Raw genomic sequence first — 9,853 nt, 5'->3', positions numbered from 1 at the left:
CTCCATCTTCATGCAAAGAGAAAGAGATGCCCTCTAGTTTGGAGCAGAGGTAAAAGCCATAGAAAAATTAGGGTGCAAAACTGAGCAGAGACTATCCTGAAATCTTGAGCCTTCTCTTTAACAGAGTCTTTCTGGATTCAATGACTCCCAAGTCTACAAATTATTACCAGGTATGAACTGCTGCCCTGAGATGAATAAAGTAGCTTCACCTGCACCATGGTTGACTGAGCGTATTTTAAGCGTATTCACTATTTAGGAGGAAGACACCAGAGACAAAGTGGGTCCTGGCATGAAGCTCCCTAGGCCTTAAAGACTGAGTTAATTTTATCATCTCAGATAGAAGTTACTGAAGCAGTGCTTTACTTTCTGGTGTCTACTTGCAGAACAATTTCAGAATCTCTGTAACCCCTCAGCTATTCTTGTTCCGTTGATAAATAAGAGCAAGAATGAGAACAAAATTCCAAAGAAATAATCATTTATTTATGTTCATTTTTTTAAAATATGGAATACTTCATGAATTTGCATGTCATCCTTGAGCAGGGGCCATGCTAATCTTCTCTGTATCATTCCAATTTTAGTATATGTGCCGCTGAAGGGAGCACCAAAAGAAATAATTATTTATTTATTTATTTTGAGACACAGTTTCACTTTATCGCCCTTGGTAGGGTGCTGTGGCATAACAGCTCACAGCAATCTTCAACTCTTAGGCTTAAGTGATTCTCTTGCCTCAGCCTCCTGGGGAGCTGGAGCTACAGGCACCCACCACAACACCTGGCTATTTTTTTGTTGTTGTTGTAGTTATCATTGTTGTTTTTAGCAGGCCCAGGCTGGGTTCAAACGCACCAGCCCAAGTGTATGTGGCCAGTGCCTTAACCACTGAGCTATGGGCACTGAGCCATAAAAGAAATAATTTTTTTAAAAATACTTAGACACCAACTACCAAGCTCTGTGCTAACTACTTTGAAGCTATTTAATTTAATCCTCCTTATACTCTGTGAAATAGGTCTTATTATTCTCATTTCCACACAAGGAAACTTTGGTTGTTGTTTTATCCTTGGATTCCAGACTAAAAAGCCTGATGATCCTTTTAATATATTTTTATTATTTGAATCAAAGATACCTTTGTCACCCTTAGATCATCCAGAGACACATTGGTGCCTTTTCACTATTAGCTTTCATTTAAACTGTAAGTAACTTGGCTCGGCTCCCATAGCACAGTGGTTAGGGCACCAACTTCATACACGGAGGGTGGCGGGTTCGAACCCAGACTGGGCCAGCTGCAAATAAAAATTTTTTAAAAAGTAAAACTTCTGAGTGGCGCCTGTGGTTCAGTGATTAGGGCACCGACCCCATATACTGAGGGTGGTTCGAACCCGGCCACCTATAGTCCCAGCTACTCGGGAGGCTGAGGCAAGAGAATCGCCTAAACCCAAAAGCTGAAGGTTGCTGTGAGCTGTGACCCCACAACACTTTACTGAGGGCAACAAAGTGAGACTCTGTCTCTAAAAAAAAAAAACTATAGTAACTTAACCTGAGATTATCAGGATAAAAAAAAACACATACTGAGATCTATAGGTAAGGTAATGGGATGGGAAGGAAAAGGAGAGAAGAAGGTTTTCTAAGCACCTCTGGTGATTATTTTTAACTGACATATGGGTTTTGTTGCCTAGGAGCTATGCTTTTGACCCCATTGATTGTAGTAACAAGGAAACAACACCAGCAACAACCAAAAACATTTGCAATAGAAGGGCTTGCTATGTGCCAGTTATTGTTCTGAGTATTTGTTGTATAATATTTAATAAATAAACTCTTTTATTCTTTTACAAGAATTAGTGAAGCACTATCATACAATTATAATTTCTGTGTTCTTTTATTTGAATAGTGACTAGTCATAGCTGAAAGAATTTACCATACAATCAAATTCTAATAATTTATTTTTTAGGGCAAACATATTGATAGTTTTAGATATCTGAAATGCAAGTTTCAAACACGTTTCACAGAATTCTAGCATTTATTTTCTTGACCACTTCCTGAAAAAGAGATTTTTTTCCTCCTATTTTTTTCTGTTGAGATAGAAATATATGAATCACTTTGTAGTATAAGATCAAATATCTTAAATCTGGATCAGCTCAGTTTTCTACTTTTAAATTCCATCACTTAGTGAAATTTCTATACCTACTGTAAAAAGGCTCAGGTGGCCATGATATGAGATTAAGTAATGTCATCTTATTTAATGATTTCAAAAGCATCAGGCATTGGGTTTGCTTGCCAACTCCTCATAATGATATTGGTAGAAAATAGAACAGATGCATAACAGCTGGCTCATGAACTTCAACATCTCCACCATTTCTTCGCACCACTATCAATGTTTTTCCCTGAATACCAATCCTAATTGGCTAACATTGTACAACTCTGGGATTTGAAGTCTTAAATACATTACTTAGTTATCTATTTTTTTTATTAGTTATCTATTTTCAAATTAGAATTCAAACAATGGGTGGTGGATAGTTAGGTACTTACAGTTCAGCATTACTGTATTTTCCATGAGCATAACTTATAGATTATAGGATTTTTTCCTTAATTAGTTAGCCTGCAAAGAGTCATTTTTTCCTAAGTTTTGTCCAACAGTATAATTTTTTATAGTTTAGTTGTAAAATCTTTGCAATAGGATTTTATAATAGGAAGCGACGAATTCTAGCTGCAGTTCAACCATCTGCCTTTAATAAATACATGCTCCTTTCCCCCTGCAAACCTTGACATTTTCTTCCCATGACCCAAAGTCGAGAGAGAGAGTAAGAAAAAGAGGATAATTAAAAAGAGACAGTTAGTAAATCAGCACTGTGAAAAAGTTATATAGCACTAAGTCAGAATTCTCCTTTTAAATATGATTTGTAATTTTACTACTGTCTTCATTAATGGCTTGTCATCTAAAGTCAAGGTAGACTTTTCAGGACCATGGACAGAAACACATCACTCCCCTCTTTCACAAGCAGCAAAGGCCTCACTGCATATGGCAATATCAAATATTGAGAGTTTTTGAATGACAGTTATATACATTCATCTTCATTGGGGGGGGACATCTGGTTTGTTCATACTTCTGGGATTTCAAAACTCAATGAAGATGGATATTGCCCAGGACACATGAAGCCTTCAGGCAAACCAAGGACAAATGCACCTGTCCAAGAAACAAAATACAGTACTCTTGAAAATCATGGTGTTGCCAACTTTGCTAATAATTATATTGTCTTTAACTTAATAATTTTGTATTTAGGGGACAGGCCTGTTGATGACAGGCTCCATCAACATTAGGTTTCCACCTTGTTCCCTCAGGGAGATTAATAGAGCTCAATCGAGAACTATTTTATAATTAGATTCATTTCCATCACATAAACTGTTTGCAGTACTGTGAAAAGAATGTTCAGGAGTACCATGCTATAAACTGAAAGTAGAAATAAAAAACCAGGAGCTGAAATGTGTCAAGTGGACAGGTTAGAATATAAAATGTAGACTCTCAGTTATGAAGGAATTTAGCTCGCATATACTAATCTTGGGAAAATTTATATTGAGAGATGGAGAGGAAGATATAAATGTAGAAATGGATATATAGAGAAGAAATTATTATCTTTATGTTGTATAGAAAAACTTAATGGATATGAGGATGAGTCAAAGAAACAGAGTGAAAAGTATACTTTTTGCCTTAAGATTTTATCACTTTATATCTATCTATAATATTTTGCCTCTAATCTTCCAATTTTGAGAAATGGATCACAAAATTTTATGCTTATTGAATACAGGTAAGTGAGGCATTGTGACTTGAAGATATTTATTTGGAAATCATTCTTACTTTTTGTCATAAAATTTGAATTTTTTCTTCTAAAAATCAAAGAGCATTTATTCAAATGTTCCTGGTTTCAGCAAGTGAAGCACTTCGTCTACTTTGCTCACTGCTGAATCTCTATCACATAAATGAGCATATAGCAAAAATTCAATACATTCTTCTTTTTTTTTTTTTTTTTTTTGGTAGAGACAGAGTCTCACTTTATGGCCCTCAGTAGAGTGCCGTGGCCTCACACAGCTCACAGCAACCTCCAACTCCTGGGCTTAAGCGATTCTCTTGCCTCAGTCTCCCGAGTAGCTGGGACTACAGGCGCCCGCCACAACGCCTGGCTATTTTTTTGGTTGCAGTTTGGCTGGGGCCGGGTTTGAACCCGCCACCCTTGGTATATGGGGCCGGCGCCTTACTGACTGAGCCATAGGCGCCGCCCAAATTCAATACATTCTTATTAAATAAAAGAGTGTTTTTGATTTCTGCCTTTCGAATGTATACCCTATTCATAAAGAAGGAACCTCACTTGCTCTTTCTAATCTTTCTCTGACAACCTCCATGCCTGCTAAAGGTAGTATAGAGGTGGAAGGATGGTGGTCTCTTTCCTCCTCATCATAAAAGTCATAGAAGACAACCCTATAACAAAAACTGATTACCAAGAGAAAAGTATAGGCTGGATGCTGTGGTTCACGCCTATAATCCTAGCACTCTAGAAGGCCGAAGCAGGTGGATTGCTTGAGCTCAGGAGTCCAAGACCAGACTCAAGAAAAGTGAGATCCCATCTCCACTAATAATAGAAAAACTAGCTGGATGTTGTGGAGGGTATTTATAGGCCCTGCTACTCAGGAGGCTAAGGCAAGAGGATCACCTGAACCCAAAAGTACTGCTGTGAGCTATAATACCACAGCAGTCTACCCAGCATGACAGAGTGAACTCTGTCTCAAAAAAAGAGAGAGAGAAAAGCATAACAAATGTATTTGTTTTATAGTTTTACATGACATGGGAGCCTTCAGAATGAAGTTCCAAAGATACATGGAAGCTATCTGATGTTATGCTTAGGTTTGATAAAGCAGGGAAAGCCACGTAGAAATGTCATTGGATGAAAAGGATATGATCTAATAGTAATAGACTGACTAGAAGAATCCCAGACAGGCCTGTCTGTGTAGATTCTTCTTGGCTTCTCTGCTATAGCATTCCTTCCTTCTGGATGTGGGTTAGGACTCCTCTGGAATGAGGATCTTAATTTCTTTGTAGCCAGCTTTCACATGGAAAGATGGAGGAATATTAGAGTAATATTTTTAGGCTTGATTAATGGCTGGGTCTGGGGAAAAGAGATTCAGGTTTCTATAACCCACCTCAAGAAGAAGAATTCTCATTTCCATGGCTTATCTCAGGAGAAAATGAGGGGCAAGAGACAGTAGAGGAAGAGGTCAGAGAGAGACTTTGTTTCTGAGGCCTGCATTTTGGGGTATCATTTTCTAAGCTCCAGTAATGACATGCCTGTCCTTTAAGTTCACATCACTCCATGTGTGTGTAACTTCCTTGGAGCACTTATGTCATTTTTGGAACAATGGAAGTTTGGTAGAAATCTTATTTCTATTAGTTGAATACAGTCTACAGAAAAGCAAGGGATTACATAACGTAAACTTGGTAGGTGTTTAGTGAATATTTTTTCAATGGAATTAAAATTTTAGCCTCAATTCTTTGCAATGACCAAACACCCTGGATAATTCCTGACCCAATACCCTCTTCTGCTTTATGATAACACTCCTCTAGAATGGTCCAGAGGTCTGTCACTCACTTTTCTAAATAATAATAATAGCCAACATTTGTTATTGAGCACTGAGTTAACTGCTTTAATTTCACGATCAGCTTCATTTTTGCAGTAAGGACTATTATTATTCCCATTTGACAACTGAGAAAATTGAGCTAAACAAGGGATAAGTAAAACTGGTCCCAAGTCACATAGCTTTTCAACAGCACAGTGTGGCCTGAAATCAGTTATGTCTAATGGAACGTAGGCAAAAAAAACAGATTTTGAAATCAGTGTCTAAAATGAAAGAATCAAATCCATGAAACCTTTAAATAAACAGATTAGAACTTTATATTGTCAAGGTTCTAAAGCAAACTTGTCTTTAGATTTACATAACTTTCCAAACTCATGTGCTTGGTACACTTCTAAACCACAGAAAAAAATGTTTTCAGCCAATTTGTCTTATTCTGATCATTGCAGCCTAGCAAGAGGAGAGCTACCTCATGAAGATTCTCAAATAAATGCCATTATGTGTTCTTTACCTCATTCTTAGTTTTATTTATTCACACATACACATGCATCTCATATGACCCAAATAATAATTTTGCCTACTGTCATCTGATATTTAAAGCTATGATATCCAACAGAGAAAAGGACTAAGGAAAAAAATCTTTAAGGCCTTCTGAAATGAGATCTTTATTTACAAAGTTGTGTATCCGAGTAGCTGTTGCAGACAGATTTGTATCCAATGTGTTTGGAGGCTTACATGCCTCTCTTACTCCTGCCGTTGATCCCTCTTCTCCTAAAATGTATGCACTTATTCTCTGCTTACTTTAAGATTTCAATTCTGCCTTGGAGATATTGTCCTGATAGTCTGAGTCATTGGTCCTGTTCTCAATAAAGTATAGAAGATGGGCAGCTTTAGCACTTTCCTTCAGCTCTTATAAATCTAATAAATGGTTTCATCCATACTGCCTCTCTTAGAATATTTCACATTGCCTTGGTTGGTTTTTGTTACAGATAAGAAAGGGGGATGCTTGCCAACCTTGATATTGATGAGACAAAAACAGCTATTCTAATAAGTCTACACCTACAGAACTTTGTTCTTATTGTTCAACGAGCAGTGACTGGCATTTCCTAAGTGAAAAACAATGTGGTCAAAGCAATAAAGAATCAGATATTGTCAGGTTATTTGATGCCTAAGCTATGTGGGGTCTGGGCTGAGGGTTAGAAAGTTATCCTGCCTGACAACTGCTGCAGGATGCCAGAGGCAGGTATACCCTCCCGATGACATCAAACTTTCTAAATTTGTTCAATTTCGATGTTGAAAAACAGCAAAACTGCTTCATCAGATTGAATTGCCTATGAATAATCAAGTTTCTATAATTAGGAGGCACAATATGCTTCAACAGAAGAAAGCAATCACAAGAACCAAACCCTGAGCAAGAAATATTTTCTTTGCTTTACCCCAAATCTCACTTATTTTATATTTTGTTTTGACATATGCTTTGTATAATTAATTCCTTCCCCCTCTTCCCCCATGAGGACTCTTCATAGATGTAGCCATGATTTTTCAACCCACAAGAATGAGTTAGGTTATTTTAGATCTCAAAGTTTGTTTTTTTTAAAAAAAAAATAAAACTAAAACTAAAAACAAAATAAGAGAAAGCTAGTTGTTATCCTGCACTTGGTCTTTAACTATAATAGAGTAATTTATGAACTGATACATGCTAGAAAATGCAATCTTGTGACTTTAATAGAACTCTCTGACTATTCTGCTGCTATACCAGCAGTTGCTGTGCTACTGGATCTCCCTCTGGGACTTGACTACCCAGGACTTTTCTAAGGACCTGGGCTGAGTGAGAAGAAGCCTGAGAGCATATGCCTAGATGGCCACAATAGTCTGCTTTACTTGCTGACCTCAGCTGGACTCTGCTCCTCAGGTGTATAAGAGGCTGTGGCAGTTGTGGCAATGGTGATCTGCATATATCAACACCTGCAGCAGGGGACAAACCCAGCCTGTGCCACCTGACCACACCAGTGCTGTGCTGCCAGTTATTCCCACTGACTGTCTGTCCCCCAGCCTGTGTCCCCTTATTCTTGGCAGTGGGCTTGGCAGTAAGAGAGAAACAATAAACAGTAAAAAGAAACCCCCTTAGCTCCATACTCCAAAACAGTATTTTACAATCTTGACTACAAGAGAACCCCTCAACCAATGTGGATCTCAGGCCTAACTCAGGGAGCTGCCCAGAAATTGCATAAAGATCCTTCTCCAGAAAGGAAATACACCCAGAATTTCACAGGTGTCTGAGCCTAGAGCAGCTTTAGCTGGGTGCCATTCTGATAATCTAGATAAAAGGGATTTAAAATGTGGCTTACACTGCTGTACTTCTCTGAAAAGGGAAAGTGGAGGCAGGGCACTCCCACATACCCCTGAGAAGGTCCCCACTGCCCTGCTGCAGGTTAGTTACACTTGAGAATAAGACAGAGTGGACTAAACTCTCAAGGGCTTATTTCTCACGCTGCCTACCTAGGAGGGACCCCACCTTCTTTGGTAGCAGACTCAAAGCACCATTTTGAGAAGCTAACAGTAAGCTATGCTCTGTCCTCAAGCTGAGTTTGGGCAGATGAAGCTACAGTTGTTGCCACTCAGATAGGAGAGAACAGGGGAGACCACGATTTCCCAGGCAAACTGAGGACAATACCCACCACCCTCCCATGGGGAGCTATGGGACTAGTGACTAGCCTGCCTAACCCATTGCAACTACCAGCAACATAAACACAGACCACTCGGGTACCAGTGGGTTGTTCCACAACACTACTGTCATCACCCACATCATACTAAATGTCCAGGAGCATGAGAACCTACACATATACCTAGCCTACCACTCTCACCATTAGCTTCTGAGCAAGCCATTCGGTAGCCCAAGAATCAACCTTCCAGGAACTACTAACATAGGTGCCAGTGTAAACTGCTCTGGGGCCTAAAAACAGGCATGCTGAGCCCAGAGCTGCCATCACCAGGGCCTGAAGACTGGTTCAGACCATGTTAAAGGCCCTAGAAAGATTTCACAAGACTATCACCTAATAATTATACCCTAAGCCATAGAGGAAATCACAGATATCGCAGAAATGCTGAATACTGCTAACATTGTGTACTGCTGAATAAATCATACAAAGTTCAAGCCCTTTCAGGTACCCTAAATTAAAGCCAAAGTGTCATGCTCAACCAAATACATTTATGAGACAGCATTAGAAGAAAATTCTTGGGTGGCGCCTGTGGCTCAAGGAGTAGGGCGCTGGTCCCATGTGCCGGAGGTGGCGGGTTCAAACCCAGCCCCGGCCAAAAAAAAAAAGGAAAGAAAATTCTTCCATAACAAATATATTCTCCAAAATTGAACAGATGCCAATCAAAAGGAAATCCTTAAAATTCCTGATAAAGTATGCAAAATGTGGATTTTATAGAAGTTCAATAAAATATAAGAGGAATCTAAAAAATAATATCAAAAAAATCAGAAAATCAATTCTACCAGTCTGAGCAAGAGCAAGACCCTGTCTCTACTAAAAATAGAAAAATTAGCCAGGCACTGTGGCAGGTACTTGTAGTCCCAATTATTCAGGAGACTGATGCAAAAGTATTGCTTGAGCCCAAGAGTTGAGGTTCCTGTGAGCTATGATGCCATGGTACTCTACCTGGGGGAATAGAGTAAAACTCTGACTCTCAGGGGGAAAAAAAAGGAAAGAAAGAGAGAAAAGAAAAGAAAATCAATTACAGATATGAATAAGAAATTTATTAAGAATAGAGATGTCTTAAAAAACAAATTCTGGAAATGAAAAATTTATTGAAGGAAATACAAAATACATTTTGAATGTTAAAAGCTTCAATAATGAACTAGAACAAGCAGAAGAGAGAATCTCAGAAGTTGAACACAGGTCTGTTGAAATAACCCAATCAGACAAAATATAAGGAAAAAAATACAAAAGAAGGAAAAAAGCCTTCAAGATGTCTGGAACTACATTGGAACTACATAGATACCAACATTATGAATTACCAAGCAAACTGAGGACAATACCCACCACCCTCCATTCCCAAGGGGAACAGAGACAAAAAAGTTTAGGAAATCTATTCAAGAAAATAATTGATGATAATTTCCCAAATACACATATACCAAGAGAGTTACACATCTAAATACAGGAGGCCCAATGATGCTCAGACAAATCCTTTTGAAAAAAGAACTTCATCCTGGTAACTTATATTAGAATGTCTAACATCA

General features: G+C 38.4%; 1 non-coding gene across 1 annotated transcript; it reads right to left on the bottom strand.

The window, feature by feature from the left end:
- Positions 1-495: 495 nt before the first annotated feature.
- On the bottom strand, positions 496-602 carry LOC128597822 (U6 spliceosomal RNA). The gene has a single exon (XR_008383380.1). It is a non-coding gene; the product is annotated as a U6 spliceosomal RNA (small nuclear RNA).
- Positions 603-9,853: the final 9,251 nt, after the last annotated feature.

This window comes from Nycticebus coucang, chromosome 10, assembly GCF_027406575.1.
Source record: "Nycticebus coucang isolate mNycCou1 chromosome 10, mNycCou1.pri, whole genome shotgun sequence".
Classification (NCBI taxonomy): domain Eukaryota; kingdom Metazoa; phylum Chordata; class Mammalia; order Primates; family Lorisidae; genus Nycticebus; species Nycticebus coucang.
This window is presented reverse-complemented; position numbering and strand designations above follow the sequence as displayed.